The following is a 19,181-nucleotide window of genomic DNA, read 5'->3' as shown; positions in this document are numbered from 1 at the left end:
CTAATTTAGTCATGCGTTGTGGCATAGGATGTTAAATCAGATGATATTGTTCGACTCATGACACATTTGAGGAAACAGAGATAGAGATTATTGTCAGAGTCGGAACGATGTGATGATAATTGAAAGACTTAGAATTCATGCTTAGCCAATTAAAATGCTTCCTATAAGCTTCATCCACAGCCATTTATCACTGAAATTATGTGAGAGCAAAAGCTATTCATGAACTCTGACTCAGCAGAATGTGTGCAGTGAGCCCATATTCTTGAGTATCAAGTCCTAGTGCACTGAAAAAACTGATTATTTCAAACTAATTAACACCCCTCCAGCCAGTCAGGATGGAGTGCACACAGAGGCCACGGTGTTATTTAGGAATCATAACTGAGAGGGAAATTTTCACTACGAATATTTTTATGATGCAAGGTTGTGCAGCAATAGACCAATTTGCTTCATCAAAGTATCCAGTTAGTCACCCTTGTATACAAGGAATATTGCACAGAAGGATCTCACCCTCCCTCTTTCTCTTTATAATGACCTCTCTGATTCGTACACTTTACCTGGTTATGTTGTCAAATTTTTCGTTCAATTTCCACTTAGTTCAAAATGTAAATAATCGGCTTTTAAAGATAAACCTACCAATTACATACAGTTTCTGTCAGATCCTTCCCGCATGCATACAGACACACGCTCCTTATGCTTTGTAACTAGCATCTTAAAGAGGCTTTCCAGTTTTGACAGCTCAATTTTCTGATTATTATAGCATAATTGTGTCAGTTAATGGGTATTCTCCTATTTCATTTAGATTTTTCTTTTTTTATGACAAAAAAATCTAGTTTGAGGCCATATTACTTCTAAGCTGGCAATTACAACAAATTGCTCCTAGTAATGGAGAAATATGGTTGCTTATGATAAGTTCCATATGGACACTTTTTTTCTACATTTCTGTCTTTTTGGGCTAGCAGTCAGAGGATTTATGCAATAGTGGACGGCTGTAAATCACACCACAGACACATATTTAAATGGAAATATGAGTACAACAGCCTAGTAACACAAAGAACCGTAGGTTCCATAGCATAACAAGCATACACACACACGTTAATGAATCATGAAGGTAGCTTCGAGTATGAGTGTGAGTGCAAACACACAAACACATTCAGACACATGCACAACTTGTCAAGTCAAGCATTACCAAAAGGCTTCGGTATGGATTTTACACTTGAGCTAAACCTTCCTGACTTTTCTCAACAATACAGAGGCCTCAAACCATGTCAGCTTCCCCAATGCCATTTACTTAGTATTCACAGACAATTCACCCTCTGGTTTAAAACCTCATTTAGGAATGCTGTTTATGGAGGGAGGTCTGAAGAATATTTTAATATCATTATGTGGTGTCATGTATCTACTTTAATGGACAGAGACAGGCCATGAAAAGACACATTTTTACAAGCTGCTTTTAGAAACCACAATATTCCTCATATGTAGTAACAGTGTTAGATGTTTGCCAGAGATTTTAACAGTAGCACCGGAAATATCCTACTTGTACTTATGAAAAGGCTTAAAACTGAGATTGTATTTTTTCCCCCATGAGCTATGAACAGCTCTAAAAGCTGGAGAAAAAAGCAATAAATGATAAACAAAAAACAAACATTCTTCCTTCTTTGAAAACTTCTTTCTCAGCTAGCAATAAAATGTTAGTGGTTTCCTCTTTCTCCTTTCTTTCTTTCTTTGCTTTTGGTTTTCTCAAATGAACACTGAAGCAATCTGATACTCAGAGGGACTCAGAGTATGCTGGACTATATAACGTCCATGACCAATAATGATATAGGAATGTGTTATGAGGAAATCGAGGCATTTGTCATGGAGGAACAACAGAATGTGCGGCAGGAAATTGACTGACTGTTCAACATGGCTTTGCAGTGAAATCGAATCCACTCATGTCATGCATGCACATTCAAAGACAGACGTTCTATTTAAACATTTATATGGACTTTGTGGCTGTGCTTTTACACAAGCATATGTGCACATTAAAAAGTTTCCAGTAAACAACAAATACTTGCAAACTGCTTCTGGAGCACAACGCTGTTCTTCAAACAGAATTTAAGATGAAAAGATTAAGACTAAAAAAAGATTATGTCAAACATGGTACATAAACAGACGCATCTCATCAACAAAGAACGATAACGTTGCTAAAATTATGGCCGGGACGGCTCATACTGTTTGTGCCTGCCAGCGATGGCACCACTGCAGGTGGCTGTTGAGAGCAATCATAGAGCCACAGATGGAGCATGTAAGGTTGCATCTGGAGGGAAAGATGGCAGAAGGCTTGCATGACTGGAGCCTCTGGGCTCTCAGCTGATGGGTCCATTGGTTTTCAAATGTGGCTTCACCAAAAAAACATAATGAACACAGCAGTGGCAGAAATCAACTGATGGCTGTAGCATAAGAGTCAATGCTTTTTATGTGGTAATATTTATGAAAACATGGTTTAAAACAAAGTATTGTATAACTGGTTGTGATTACTGTTTGTCAAGATGTTTGCACGACAAACCTTTCCAAAATGTGTTGTATCAAAAAGGCAGATTTGGCTCATGACAAAAGAAAAGTTGAGAAGGAGATGCTTACAACATTATGCAAACGAGCTATGGAAAAGCAGAAGGGATTTGATTATATTCACTGCAAAATATGAAACAACAAACAAACACACATCAAGCGTTTATCGATCTGCACTCAGTAACAAAAAATTAATTGACAATAGAAACGCAATGGCAGAAAGGACCAGGGCTATAGCAGTGCCCATGAAATGACAAGGGGAGTAAAGAAAAAAAAAAGTACTCCTAATGAGTGGAATCGCAGAGAAACAGATGGTGTGTTCATCTGGTGTTTGGACTGAGGTTTTTATCCACCAGACATCAATTTATTGGCCGAAGAACTGTGCCGCTTCAGGCAGCCAGTTTACATGCTCTGTCCGGTTTTGTTGTTGCAAGGGTTGCTTCGGTATTAACAGTGTTCATTTGCTGGTTGATATCAGTGTGAGGAACATACATGTCCAAGGTGACCTTTTAAATTACATTATACTGCATGGTAATGTGAAAACACTCCAGGCTTGTCTTGAGAAAACTGACATTGAGTAATGTGCATTGATTTTAATCACAAATTAAAATCATGTCAATAGCCTGAAATGTACTGAATCTAAATGCAATGTGCATTGTCACTAAGCTCACACATATAGCCACAGACCTTTCCACACAAATATGCAATCTAACCTAAAATCCTTTAATCTATTTTGGAGCCTATCCGAGTTATCACAGAGTGAAAAGCAAGGTACCCTCTGGACAGGCTGCCCGTCTATTGATGGGCTAACACAGAGAGACAGACACCCATTCATGTTAACACTCACACCTACTGCCAACATATTTGAATAGTGGAAGACACTCACAGAAATCATTAAAACTATACAGAGAAGGACACCTACCAGCGAAATGGAACACAAGACCTTCTTGGTGTTAACCAGTGCACCACTGTGCCATCTATAACCAGATACAAATGAAGAAACAAAAAAAAGGTACACACACTCACCAACTGATGGAAGCTAGAGTCATTTAAAGGGTCTAAATCCATCTTAATTTGTTTTTAATCCTTCCTGATAAGTAGCTCTTTTCTACTTTGGCTCAAGTCAAAGGAAGCTGAGTACTATGTGTCTCTCATATACCTTTCCACAGCAATACACATACAGAAAACAAGAACAGTCATGTTCTACCAGAGGGTGGATCACAGGAATACGAGAAATGGCATCTTAACTCCGACATACCAGTGTGCATGAAAAGGTTAATCAGGGCGTGTTGGCTCGCTGACTATTGTCATTGTAGATGACATCACACAGCACTTGTTGATATATATACATGTACACATTTGCGCAGAGGATATGTGAAGTCTTGTATGCATTTATGCCTGTGTAATGTATAATGTTTGTGTCTGAAAGTGTGACATTTGACAGGTATATGTCTCTTTAGCCACAGGTGAAGTCGGATGATAACACTGCTTGCAGAGACAGTCCAACAGAATGGGTTTATTTACCCATCGCTGTGCTATTTTCTTGATTGTCTGAATTCTGCACTGGGTATGTGTGAGAAAAAGAGTTGCACAGACACACAAGCACGCAGACAGAAACTTGCACAGAGGCCAACATGTGAGCAATCAGACAAATAAATATTGCTCTACACATTGGCAAACATCTGGGAGGGGTCTGGGATCTTAGGCATCTTGCCAAGGTAAACAGAGGAATTTGCCAACCTTGACATTTTTGGTAGTAAGAGATGCCTCTCAAGGTGACAGCTCTCACTAGGTGTTAGTGGGAGATAAACAAATGTGTCATTGTGGGAATATCAAAGGGTAAAATCTGGAGATTAAAAAAAAAAACAGTGTGGATGCAAAATAAAAAAATGCAGTTCCCTTGGCTGCCACTTGAGGCTCCCTCTAAAACTCAGTAAATCCATATAAAATGCCCAAACAGAGATTATTAAAATGCATGTTTACAGCCAGCCGCATTGACTAACAGTTGTCCTGATCAGTGTTCGGCCTCAAACACTACTTCAAGTATATGCATGTCTCTGTTTTGTGTGTGCTACTGCACCCTTTTAAAGCACTGCCTGATTAATATTTCTGTGTGGACCATCAAAGAATTTTGTGCTTCAGATTTGGTACGTGAAATTCTATTTTATTGATCCACTACTTAGTTCTAAGTAGCTGATATCTCTCTCTCTCTGTGTCATACCCATACAGTTTGAATTTGAATACGTGCTACTAGCGCCAGCTGATAAGCATTCTACCTTTCATCCATATAAGGCAACTTTTATCTTTCAAAAAACATCAACATAGCATCAGCCAAAGTGCTGATGATTTAGTTTAAAAGTCTGGAAAGTAACATCTGTCACATCTATCTTTTATGATGCCTATGACACATTTGCATGTGTTTGTGTTGATGATTATGCTAGGCGTCATGCTATGATCTATCTTCCTTTTTTTTCACAGTGACATTAAAATGGTAACATACTGGCATACAGTAAGGTACTAATCACCCATTAGTCTGTAATTGAAAAAGCCCACCTACCCAGAGTTAGAGGAGAAAAACAAGTTAAAGAACAAAAGTGTTTACATACTCACAAAACAGTCTCTGTGTTTAATGGAGCAGTAAGGCTTCTTTTGTCTACTTGCAACAAAGTTGTGTTCACTTTTTTCTATACTTTATATTCATTTTATTTGTATCCACAATCTCATTTTGTGCCTGTTGTTTGTCAACAACACAGGAGACACAAAAACAGGTTATGTAAATAATCCTCTATTCACACACTTTTGTGCACTTTTGTGCACTGCAATGGTGGTGTGTGAGATGATTCTTTCCTTTCACCCTGACCACCTGTTGTGTGAAGTTCAGTGCATTAGACAACTATTGTATTCTGTGATGACAAATACGTTGCAAAAAGAAAAACCCAAACCCCTAATCAGGTGCAGTAAATCATCTTTTTTTCCTTCTACCTTTTCTGTGAAATGAGTCAGACGAGGGCAGACATACATGGAGACAAGTTTAATAGAGCGTTATATACTATTACCAAACCGGACAACTGAGCAACTGTAGTTTAAATATTATTTATTGGGTGGGTCACCTGAAGCAATCAGAGAAAATTGTAAAAGAAATAATCACATCTATAGAATGATATTTATTTATTCATTTATCTATATGTGTTCAAAAATCGCTTGCTTTTGCAACATATTCATCTTCATAGGTTTTATGTGGCTCTATTGCAACAGTATAAAGCACCTGTCTACTTAGTGGCTTTAATGGAAACTCTACTTCAGACTTTAAGGAAACTTTCTGGATGAATGAAAATTGCCAAAAAGAAATCGCCCATTAAAATGAAAGTTGAAATGATTAACATAGTAAAAAATAAAACCCTACAACCTCAATACTTATACTTATTGTAGCAAACATCAATTTCTAGTTGACAAATAAACAATACTTTTAATTTTAAATTAATTAGAATAATTAAGTCGTCATGAAAACAACTTCCGCTCACCTTTGTTTTTTGCATGCTCAGCTCTTGCAAACAATTAATCCCTTGTGAACCTCGGTGATAGAACCTGACAGAGTTGCCAAGCAATTTGGGATATGATTGCAAATCTATTAGAGGAACATGGAGGGACTGTCAGATCCGTATAACATATTAGGAGCAGATGAAAACATCTCTCACTGTAGTGTTTGGGCCGACACTCTTAAATAAAACATCCCTCTCATAATTATGTTTTTTGATGTTTAAATCTTCGCATATTTCTTTTGCCTAATCTGCAGAACAGGTAAACCCAATCCCCTTCACACTCTTGTCTCTTTCATTCACCCTGAAGTTTCTCTCCCCCCGTTTTCCTCTCTCTTTCTAAGACCCCACTTTTCTCACTTTAATCACCCTCCCTCCCTCTTCCCTTTACCCTCTTCTCTTTCTCTGCCTGCAGTAGCTACCCAATAAAGGATGTTGTTAATATCATTAGGCAGACTTCCTCTCCGGCCAAGCGCCCAGCCCACTCCCTTTCAGCCATAATCAAGCGTGCACACTAACTATCAAAGGAGACATTGCTAATAAACTACCACAGTGGAGCAGAAAAACACACACGTACGCTCCTGCCGAGAAAATACTGTTGGCTAAGCGCACTAAAATAAATGTGTGCGTGTGCATGGTTCTTGGGGATAGGATTGTGGGGTGCTGGTGCGGGTTACACAGACAGCACTAATAAACTATACTCCAAAGGCAAGCAGTGTAATGCAAATGTGCCACTTAAGTATACTAAATTAATTGGGGGCGAGGGACATGTACATAACCAGACATAGCTAATAAAATATGATCTGAGAAGTGGCAAATACTGTCAGTTTAGTGGGTTTAAATGATAGACTGGGGGGGGGTTAGGCAAGTATGCGTTTGGACTGCAGACATTTGCTGTAAATCACTCTAAATCAGCCCTAAAACAGTTGTGCACATTGTCAGCTGTATAGCTTGAAAGTGTTTGGTCCTGACAACTAAAAGCTACAGTGCATATATCACTAGTTAAACATGATCTAAAGGGAAAACGTGATGCAATACTGTAAGCATGGAGGACGTTTAAACAACAAAAAGAAAGGCAGGAGGCCAATGACATGAGGCTGTTAATACAACATGCTGTGCAAAAAGAGCAAATCTGTGCACACAATATAAATCGTGCTCCAAAGAAACATCGCATTGTGCTTTTGCTGCATTATTTGTTCCTTTAGATAAAAACAAAGACACAGATATGTTAACTGATGCAATAAATAATAAAGCTGGAAATATCCATCCGCTTGCACACCAATTTCTTTTACCTGTTAAATAAGATTTCCAGTCTCTCAGGTGTGCACATCAAATGCTGATACCTGTCTTGCTGAAACTAAAACCAAAGTTTACCAATTCTGCAGAGCTGAAGTGCAGAGTTCCAAACTTCATCTGGCATAAAAACTGTGTGCTAGAAGCTTCATGACATGATTTTACACGGCTGATCGGCTCCTGTGAGTACAATGTGTATGTGAGCCAGTACCAAGTTTAATTCTTAGAATTAGAGACTACTTAATTGTCAAAATTTTTAGAAAGGAACAAAAAATGGCTATATAATGATAGCTATGTTGCACCAATCACCCAGCCCTAAACATCCTACCATACAGATTAGATTTTATAAAAAAAATATTAAAATACAATGACCCAGTTTAAATAGTTCAGCCCCCTCTTGTGCACCGACAGCAGTTGGAACTTTTCAGTGTTATGTGGCCACTACTGAGCTCCACTGTCATGCTTTATTTATCCCTTTCCCTTCTGCACTGTAATGGAAATATAAAAGGGTACATTGATTAGTGTTTAAGGATCAGGCTTTAATAGATTAAAAGCCCTCGGCTCAGAGAGAGGCACTCACTCACTCACACACAGACATACACACTTGTACGGAAAAGCAAACTTATACACACACCAATAGGCAAATTTAAGGACGGATATTGAAAGAGTCAGTCAGTAACACAGAGTAGCTTCATTCATTTGGTTGAACAAAAACATTGCATGGACAGAAAACTGAGGATACATATCTGGAGCCAGCAGCGCAAAAAGCCAGAGCCCCAAGCCTTTCAGCAACCAGCTTTCTAACGTATTTGAGATGGGATGGGGGGGAATTAATAAATATCTGTAAAACAAAAATGAAGACAAAGTGGGGACCATGGTGCTAATATCCCAGTTGATTAGAAATTCATGCATTTTGAACTTAGTGCATTATTAATAATGTGGCATGGTCCCAGACAGTTTCCACACACATACACACAGAGGGGTGATGTCAGTAAACGTTAGAAGGCTCTGTTTCAGCATCCCACTGTAGTTATTTTGATAAAATGTGTTTCGCATTATTACACATACACACACACACACACACACTACACTTTATGCACTTGCTTTCAGGGGATGATACACCATCATCAAATCTGATACACAGCATCCATTTTGACATGTTTGAAAACACCAAGTGATTGAAACTGTACTTCTGAGAAATGGCATAGTCTACTTAAAGTGCATCCTCCCTCTTCATTTATTCTCGCCCGCCCTTGTCTCCTAGCTGAGAATTTAAATTCCCACCTATACCTCCATTGTCACGTCTTAACTCCGAGAAGCACCTCAACTCCAAACCTATCCAGCACGTCCCCTTTCATTTTCTCTATCCTTTGCAGCTCTTCCTTTTCTCTGACCTCAATCCTGCAACTGGACATAATGGTGTTCTAGCATTTTATGTGCTCTTCCTTTTTCCCTTTGCCCAGTCATTTCTCCAGTCTTTTCAAGCTTTACACTCATCACAGTCATGTCTGCTGATGGTCTTGCCTAACCTTTAATCCCCTCCCCCACACACACACGCACACACACACACACACTCCACACCATTTTCAATTGCTACTACTCTTCCTCCAATGTTTGACCACAATCACACTTGATGTGTGCCGACTTTCTCTCTCCAGCTACTTTCCTTCAAGTTCCAATCATGCCCAATGGTATCAGTCTGTTAAAATGTCTTCTGCTCCATAATTGAATCTCTTGTGTTCTTATACTTTTCTTCATCCACCCCTCTGACCAAAACCACTTTTGTTGTTAGCCTCCTCACCTCTTGACTTTTCATTCCAGTTCCCTTCTCTCTTTTTATCTTTCCTGCAAGAATACATACTTGTAGCTATCCCAAGGTTTAATCTTGGCCATCTCTTGAATTTCCCTATTCTGCCCTCAGGTGAGAAAATTTTTGCCTTTTCTTAAACTCAACTTTTCCATTTACTTCTCTTCACTTTATCTTCCCCTTAAGAATTGACCACAACCTACTCTATTAGTACTTGCACCTGATGTCTGTGTCTCACTTCTTCAGTTGACAGCTTTGCTCAAGTGCATTCAAGATTAAAATTGGTTATTTCAGGAGAATGATCAAATTCCCTTTCACTACCATTTCTTTCAGTTGGCCAGTTGGTGCTTTTATTGTGATCTATTTTTTTATAACACGGGGGATAAATAACAGTAAAACCCACACATTAAAATGTGCCAACAAACAAGAGTCATGGCGATTTTACACAAAAGCACTGCAGTTACTTATCAGTCCAATCTAAATGTTGAATGTAAGTAAGCTACACATCGAACGGATCTGTGTTCACTAGGAGTCTAAGCAGGCTCCTAAATCTCCGAGCTGCTCATTAAACACACTGAATTTTGGACCTCTTCATTATGCTTATACGTTTGATGTCTTAAGGAGCATTTTTTTACACCAATTATCTGACAAATAATATGGTTTGCTGTGAAATTAACAGCACTAACACAATGTCAAAGAATAATGAGCTTCAAGTTTGTTACTGTTAAACGATAACTTAGTAGTCAAACTTATCTTCTAGAAGGAGTTTCTGCATCTGATAACTGATGACAATGGCCCTCTTTCACATGAAGTCCATGATTTTAAAAAGTAGTAAAGCGTTTCTACGAATGGTGCACGTGTAAGCCGGAATAAACTTTAGACTGTATGTAGTCTAATGCTCTTTTAATGTCCCATTATACTGATCATAAATGCATCCCCAATCTGTTTATAGGAGCTCTGCGTAACCTCAGAACACTATTGTGGCTAATGACACATGCAGCCTTTAAGTGGACTGCTGTGTTGCTCATGTCTGCACAGTTTGTGCTTGCACACTTTGTGCGAGCTTGCATCAGCTAAAATAGTGGTGAGACATACAAAAACAAAGGAGAGTCGTATCCTTTTGATTTCTGAAGAAAATTTGGCCTGAATCCTTCATATTGAAGTGACTCCTTCAGCTGCTAGGGGTACCTAGTACAATCAGGGGAGGTCTGTTTTTTAAGTTAATTATTAGCCATTTGTTTGCTGAAAATAAAGTGTTTAACAGGTGAAATAGGTGCTATATACTCTTTACCAGCTACAGCAATGTAACATGTGCAAATGAGCTAAAACAAACAACATTTTCAGTCACCTGGCATGAACAGATTTTAACCTTGTAATACAGTGGGAATTTTCACAAAGCAAAAAGGAGATTTTCCAGCTATTCTTTTATGTGCCGTGAATGCAATATAACACAAGATTATATTATTATATATTATATATGTTACATATGGAAAAAGAAAATAATGTGGCTGACATGTGCGTAGGGGAAATATAAAGATAGCGAGTTAGTCAATACAACTGAGCAGTTAAACTCACAATACAGAGGGATTAGTGGATGCACCACACGGCACGCATACACCGCCCCCAGGATGATTCTCCCACATCATGTATTCCTATACAGCATACATAGTATACTACATTATCCAGTTGCCTTAAGGCAAATTACCTCCAACAATTTATTCTCAAGTTGCATTTATATAAAATGCAGTAAATCTGAAAAAAAAAAAAAGTTAAATATTTAATACACAAGCCCTGAAAAATATAGTAAAATGCACAAATTGCACTTGGCTGTGTAGATAACAGTGTGTGGCTGCTGTCAGGTACAGCACATTTTCCTCTGGTATGCTAACAGAATGTGAATAGCCTTCAGAAGTTGTGCGCAAATCCACCTCAAAGTGTTTGCTCCCTACTGGAGAAGGCAGCTTTTGTTTGTGTTTGAGTGTGTGTATGTGTCTAGAAAGCTGGGAGCTCGTGTTCGGGGGGTGTCAAGTGATGCATATTCATAAACTTTTTTTTTGTTGATTTCCCTCCTTTTATCCCTCATATGCTTTGATCAGAAAGTTAGGAGTCAAACTCTCCCATCGCCTGGGCTGCAAGAATGCTACAGGGGCTGAATAGAGAGCTGTCTAAGGATAAAAATACAGCCGAGCCAAGCAGATATGCACAGTGTGACACACACTGACCCACTAGCACACACAAAACTTGACAGATAAAAAGGCTGTTTCTCAAAGAAAGAGAAACAAGCAACTTGACAAATAGAACAAAAAGCCAACATTGAAAAGCTCAAGCTTAGAAAAATGCCGGGCCACATGCAAAAAGACTTAAAGTTTGTCCGTCTGTGTGTGCGCTTGCTATCACAACCCCATGCAAAAAAGGCTTTCTTTTAAATAAACATTAAACCTTTTTTTTTCAGAATTGAAGGTCCTGATTCAGTCTTTTATACATTAGAGAACAGCTTAATATCTGCATGTTCTCGACACTTTAAAAGTGTACAAAGAAAGTACAGGAGCTCTTTCAGATTACCAAAATAATTACACACCGACTCTCCCTCTGAGCCAGATCTTCGTGCTCAGGTTGTAGAGAGGAAACAGTCGTAAAATGTAGATCTCTGAAAAGCATGTGAGGCGGCTTAATTGGGGCCAAATCTTAGCAAAATCTTGTCATGTTTTCACACCCTTAGGTGCAGTTAGATAAAAGCACACAGCAAGTGGCACATCTAACTAAAGAGAGAGAGGGCAGACAGAAAAAGCGTGGGAGCTGTGCATTGCCAGAGAGAACGCTGACTTTTTAATGTCTGTGTGGCTGTTGGGAGGCTTGTTGCATTCAAAGCTCTCGCCTGCATTTGTTTCACAGCGGCGTATAAAATGTCTGTGATGCCTACATGTACACACAAATATGCTTACCAAAACCTCATATTTATTTCTCGCTGTCCATTCTACTATAGTTCCATTGTTGGGTTAGTGCTTGAGAGCATTTCATCCAATCTGAATCCAGCATTAAATCCACTTATTAAATCTAAATCCTTTCAAATCTCTTATTAATTGCAATTATCGCCATCATTTTGTGTTATATTTACACAAGCAGATGAAGATCTAAATATTGAAAACTAAAAGATTTAGATCAGATATTTTTGTTAGTGGAGAAAGCTCAAAAATAACAGTTGGTGTTATGCTAATTAATTCTGATCCTGAAAGTGAGATGAGCAACAGGCAAAATTTTCATTGTAAATATGTTTAAACTACTTCTTGGAGTACCCAATTCTGTGCTATTAATTTGATAATTATCAATTATGGATTTGTGATTATGACACTGCACAAACTGAAGCTGATCTCACATCTTCAAACAGATTTCTCACCAGAGAAGAACCAGGTGCACATTATGATCCTTCGGTTAACTAATTGCACAACAGCCAAACAACCATCTATATAAAGCAACAGTTGTTTTAACAATGGACAGTAACTTTTTTTTCCTCTTTTGAAATATGTTTGATATTTTATGATGAGGAAAGTCTTTGTCTCTCTGTACCTCCCCAGCTCTCTGTCCAACCCTCTCCACACCAGCTTCCAATTTGTAGCCTTTGTGTACATTACAGCACTGAGAATTACGGCCCCCATGCCCTCCTCTGATCAGACCCATGCTTGGACATCTGTCGGAGGATGTTTATCCAGGCAGTAAGTATGTTAGGGGAAATATTATCCTAGTTTTATCTTACCTTTCTTTTGTGTTAAATATAAACATCGGCATTGCAAAGTGGGGATTGGACAGGAGAGGCGGGGAGCAAAAAAAAAAAAAAAAAGAACAATGGCACTATAAAAGGGGAGTGTGAGCAACGAAAACAAAACAAAAAAGAATAGATTGCAGAAGAAACCTGGACTTGGGAGGTGATGAGCTGGGTGGGGGACGGGGTGGTGAAGGGAGGAAGACAGTTTGAGAAGTGTGTAAATCACACTTGTAGGTGATAATTACAGAAACACATTTAAATCTTTCAGTTTAACAACTTTAAAATTACACCACGGTGTTCTTGTCGGTCACTACAGACTTCTCAGTAAGATGTAAGCAACATTTTCTGTCTTATTTTTCAAGGTTATAAAAGAGGCTTTCTCCCTCTGTGGCTCAGAAATTCCATTCCTCCACCAAAAATGTCTTAATAGAGACAGAAGTAGTAAAACTTCCAATTTCAGAATCAATGTCCGAATGTCTAGACAGGTTTTTACAGTCTATTAAAAATCAATATACAGTTTATGTGTAGCATGGCTGTTTAGTGCTTGGCATACAGGCATATACAGACGGACACACAGATGCTTACTATGCACTCAGGCACACACAACCAGTTCTTCATCTCTTTTTCTCTTCTTCTTATCTCTAGCTCTCTCCCTCTCTCTTTCACGCACACAAACACACTCAAAAGTTGATGCACACATAGACCTTTTCCTGTCTGGTGTTGCTTCCAGCCTAAAACCAAACCATGTGTGGGAGCTATTCTGTGCTGGCCTAAACTGTATGCCCCATTGGTGATAGGTCCTTCCACTAAAGACTGGAAAGACGCTTATTGGAAAGATATGGTTGGGTTCTTTTTACCGCTTTCTGTCATATGACTTCATTTTGTGTTGTTGACAGCAAGGCTCTTTCATTTATTCTTTGCTTTTCTTTCTTTTCTTTTTTTTGTCTATTTTGTTTGGTAATCAATATCATTCGCCTGCTTGGCAGTAACATTCTTATTTACACTGCCAGAAGTACGGGTGCTGAGGGTGCTGCACCCGTAAGTTTTATTATATATTCTGTTAGTTTTTAAAATTCTATCATTTTCAGTTAAGTAAGTTTAGAGATTCTTCTGTTATTTAGATTCAGTGATGTCCCTGCCCACATTGTGGTCACCGCCCTTTGAAACAAGGGCAAATATACACAAAACCTGGCTATGCAAACTGGAATTTTAGACTTCTTACGGAATTCTTGAAAGAAAAAAAAAACACAGCAAAACCAAGCAAATTCTCAAAATCAGCAAGCCGCTGCTAAAACACTCACAATGAGAACCCATGTATCTTGGCTCTGTCTTTGCTGGCAAGAGTTAAGCTAACATATATTAAGCTAACAACTCGATTTTAATGGCATGGTGAAAAGTTTTAGAAACTTGAAACTAAAAAAGCATACTTTTGGAGTATCTCTTGGAGTAGCAAAAGGTATGACCAGTTTTTCACATTCTGCTAATATACAGTCAGCATTAATGATAAATAGCATGTTATTAAGTGTTAGTTGATTATCTCATGCCCCTGACTTTCCAGAGAATGTAATGTTCCTCTGATCGTCAAAATGGTTTGTAAATGTGGCTTTTTGAACAGCCTGTGGAGAGCTGCCATTGGCTGTTGCTGTTATTTGAGGAACTGTGGTATCCTTGTTATCTGCTCATCATTGATTTTGCAAAGAAAGGGTGACCCAACTCATAGTGACATCTCCACAGCACCTCCTACAAGAAGCACATTCTCACGGTTGTTCTGATTTATACCCACTCTCTATCTACCTATCTTTTCCTTGCTTGATTTTTTTTCCCTATCGGCCTTTCTATTTGCACACCCTCCTATTCCCCCTCCACCTCCTATCACTCCCTCCTACTCCACCACCAACAAGGCATGAAAACGGCGCTCCATTAGGAGTGCCTGGGCTAAGCCCAGTCAGACACATACTGCTTTGATCAGCCGTGAGCTGGGCTAAACACCCCACTAAACTCCCAGTCTGAGAAAGGGGGTATTGGAGGGAGAGCAAAACTAGCAAAAGTTAGTTAGAGATGGGACCGGGAAGATCAAAACAAAGAAATGAGATGGAAATGATGACAGGATAAAAGGGAAATGCACTCAAACATGCTAGGAAGAACTCATTTTTCCCAAGCTGCCCATGTATGTCCCCCCATCACTTTTGTCTTCTGTCATATTTTCTTTCACATCTCTTTTTTATCACTTGTTTATCTCTGGCATGCCATTCTTTTCCCCCCATACAGGCAGCCTCCTAAATATATTGCTAACAATTTCAGGTGTACAGCTCATACAAGTTAAGGAAGGTTTGAATTAATTCCTGAGGTAGCATAATTGGTACAGAGAAGATAGCATATTAGAAGCCCCCTCAACAAAGTGTGTCTCTTTTGTTATTAAAAAAAATATTTCGTACCCACTTCTGCACTTGTGCATGCACACTGACACGCACAAACAAACACACACGTTGTGGAAGAGGAAAAAAGGAAGGCAGGAAGACAAGCCCAGTGACAGACGATACATAGAGACCAGACCTCCATAACTGACAGCAGTTTAAAAAAAGAAAAAAAGAAAAGCCAGAGCTTTCAACATTCAGACAGGCAGATACTAAACCAGCAGCAGCAAAAGAACAAAAACCTTCGGTCTTTTGCTCCCAAGGAGTGAAGAGAAAAGGGATTTCCGCTCAGTGCTAATCAATCAGGTTGTGATAATGGCTCCCATGCCTAGCTGTCGACTGGAAGGGTCAAGGCATCCCGTGACCCAGCACCCAGGGCTCAGGGGCCAAAGCCCCTCTCAAAATAGCACCCCAGGACAGACTCCCTGGGCTAATTGTCCAAGCCAGTGTCAGCCTTTTCAATGCCCCCCCCCTTCTACTTTCGCCTTCATTCCTCTGTCTTTCTTCTCACTTTCCCTCCCCTCTTTCCCTCCTCACAACTCTGCGATCCTCTCTCTTTCTACGCAACTAAGGAGTCTACTAAGTATGCCAGCATATACCAGCGTGGGGGAGAGAAATGAGACAGAAAGCAAGGAGCTGAATGAAAGACCTTTTAGAACTGAAGCGACACAGATGAATCAAGGGAGCTGTGTACACGGGAAAAAGTTAATGAAATAACAGAGACAGAAAAAGACAGTGAAGAGGGAGAGCGTGTCAAAGAAATATCAGCGGCTGCAACAGAAATGAGCGGGAGGGAAGTAAGAAGGGAGGATGAAAGATGGAGGGGGGCAGTAGGACAGAGAGGGACAGAGGGATACAAAGAGAGTGGGACAGAGGCGATACGAAGAAGGGGAGGCTTTAAAACAGTCCCCTTTCTCCCAACACATCACTCATATCACTGGAGTGCAGTGACAGGTCTATCTACTTCCATCTGCATATCAATAGGTTTCTATTAATCATAGCCAGAGCAGCGTGTGTCGCAGAGAATCTGCTCAACATCAGTAGACTGACCATCACAATGCAGCTGGCATGCAAGAAATAAAAAGAAAGAAATGACAAAGACACACACACTCACACACACACAGAGCGCAAGAGTCCGAAACAAACCCCACTCCAGCTCCGCGCAATGGCATTCCTCTCATTCCAAGTGCATGCTGCTAATTAACAGCATTAGATCCCACAGACAGAGGGAGAGATTGATGGAGAGGTATTCCAGTGTTGCACTAGAACCACATCTGTGCTCTCTTCTGTCGTTTCTGGCTGCTCTTCCGTTCTTATTTATTTACTTGTCCCCCCCCCCCCTCAAAGCACCTTCTATCAAGTCCCTCTCCCTTTCACAGTCACTGTCACATCCCGGTCAGACAACGCTGAAGAAGAGCAAAGTCCGCAAATGTGAATAACATATGACAATCAAAATTGGTTACTCACTGGGAACCTTTTTCTTTTTCTGTATTTCTTTTTTTCAGAGCTGTCAATCGTTATCCTCTTCTCCACTGTAGTAAGGGGAGTGTGTCTATCCTGGCGAGTGTGTGGTGTCAGTCCACTAGAGGAAAGTTGCCGTCTGCGTGCGTGAGCATGTGTGTGTGTGCGCGCGTGTGCGTGAAGAGAGGAAGAGAGAGAACGGGTGCGTATGTCTCTGTGTCTCGCACTGCTCTGACTGAGCGAGCCGAGGCTGTTTTAAACAGGCTGCTCTCCCCATGTGACCAGCCCAGGCACAGGCAGGAATACATTACTGAGATACACACGCTCTCTCTCTCTCTCTCTCACTCTCTCTCGCTCCCTCTGCCCATACACACACCGTGTCCACAGTGCACCCCCTAGCCACCACTCAGGGTAATGTTAGGAAAAGCCCTCACACACAGCATGTGCACGCCCACACAGACACAGTATATATGTCCATACGTATGTGTATCAAATATGTATGAATATTGTTTTGATGCACTTTGGACAAAAATCTCCATACTCTATTTTCTTTTTTAATTTCACATATTATATATAAATATATATACATATATATAGTTGTTTTTCCAAGTGACTATAAAACTTTTCTTTTCCTGAAGTCTTGGTGGTTTCTTCACACCTGGAAGCACTGACCTTTTCAGTAATGGAAACCTTTTAAAGCTGACCTTCTGTTCTGAAGCTGATTCAACTGCACCACAGCTACTACACCTTAAGGGACAACAATGGAAAACACAACAGATGAAGTGCTTTGAGTGAAATATAGTAGCTACGAAGAAGTGCATTATCAAAAAGCCAAATATAACTTTAAAAGTTTAAACCTTTCATGTGACGGTATGACTTTGGAAGGCGATAGATTATTCTCTTTAAAAATGCAGGTAGTACAGTATTCAGACTGCAGATATACCAGCAGATATCCAATGAGTTCCTGAAAGGATTTATCTTTAATGTTCCACTTCAAGTGGCAAACTTCTGTTCTTGAGAACCTTTGACTGAAATAAATCTTTTCCACAAGGAGCAATGTTCCAGGCTGAAAAATGAAACGAATGTGGAAGTGTCAAAAACAGCTCCCTAAATGGTTACTGTAAGTGGGCTCCAAAAGTCAGCCAATCCCTAATTATTTCCAGGGACAAATGCTATACTTCACATTGGAAACAAATATATTTATAAACAGATACAAAAACAAACAAACAGGGGGAAAACACTGTAGCCATAGGCTCAATATTAACTACATTAAAATATTTTTTAAAAATCTGGCTAAACAGTTGAATGCCCGATGATCATCCAAAGCCTTATTTTTGACATTTTTAAAAATTATGCTTTTGAAAATAAATTTAATTATTATATCAATTTATTTATTTTTCTAATCACTCAAAATTGTATTGAACCGTGACTCCATAATAGGGTTTGGGGGATATGTTCGAATAATTCAGCTGGCCATTTTTAGTTCAACAACCAGCAACTGACAATTTGTGCATCTTATGAAATAAATGAACTGTGACTGAAATTAAACAAACACATACAAGTGAGTAAACAGGTGATAATATGATGGGATGGGATCTATGAAAGAAGCAGCAACATATAGAAAGGAAGAAATGAATAGCTCTGGAAGCTGTAAGACATTAGAAAGTAGACTTCAACATGGGTGCTTTGTGCTACAGTATTAAATATCCACCAAACAGTACCAGATGTCTACAGTACTACATGGACTGGTTTTACTAATGGTAATCTCTGTGTGCAATTCATTATATGTAACAAGAGCTTCATATCTGATGCTCACTTTAAAAAGATGAAGACAATCTTCTTTTCAGAGACTTTTTTGTTGTTTAACAGAAATGATTTATTATAAATCCCTGCAGGTATTGCCACCCTCAAATATTACATTTTGCATTTCAGCAGCAAAAACAACAAACTTCCCTGGCTGTAAGCAAAATTTAAAAAAACAACAACAAAACAAACAAACAAAATGTGTGCATAGAGGTGCCATTAAGGGTAACTTCATTCTTCTGTGGTGTTAGACTGTTTCATTTGCTTTTGTCTCTTCATATAATCTCAGACTGACTTGATGGCATTAAAACAAAATTGGGCCTTTCTGGAGGCCATACATCTCTGGGGTCCACACCATCTGCTGCTGAACTCTTTGTTCTTTTTGTCGCTGAAGATAGTTCTTTCAACTTTGGTTGTCAGATGCTTTGCAGCTGGTACTTGAAGTGGAAATAAGGATTGACTAGGGGGCCTACATCCCAATTCCCAGCATCTATACTTTCAGAAATGCTTCACCAAGCTTTTCCTTGGAATAATGCAACTGGATGACTTTGTTTACATAT

General features: G+C 39.3%; 1 protein-coding gene across 3 annotated transcripts in view; it reads right to left on the bottom strand.

Annotated features, from left to right (window-relative positions):
- The window catches only part of cntfr (ciliary neurotrophic factor receptor), a 223,666-nt gene extending 206,572 nt beyond the window's left edge, over positions 1-17,094 (bottom strand). Inside the window, exon 1 of one of the 3 annotated variants that reach the window (XM_085169227.1) lies at positions 16,825-17,094. The gene's annotated coding sequence lies outside the window, so the exon portion shown is untranslated. The other 2 variants (XM_085169225.1, XM_085169226.1) reach the window with 2 other exon arrangements.
- Positions 17,095-19,181: the final 2,087 nt, after the last annotated feature.

The sequence above is a fragment of the Neolamprologus multifasciatus genome, chromosome 7 (assembly GCF_963576455.1).
Source record: "Neolamprologus multifasciatus chromosome 7, fNeoMul1.2, whole genome shotgun sequence".
NCBI lineage: Eukaryota > Metazoa > Chordata > Actinopteri > Cichliformes > Cichlidae > Neolamprologus > Neolamprologus multifasciatus.
Note: the sequence above shows the minus strand (reverse complement) of the source record. Positions and strands in the feature narration are given on the sequence as shown.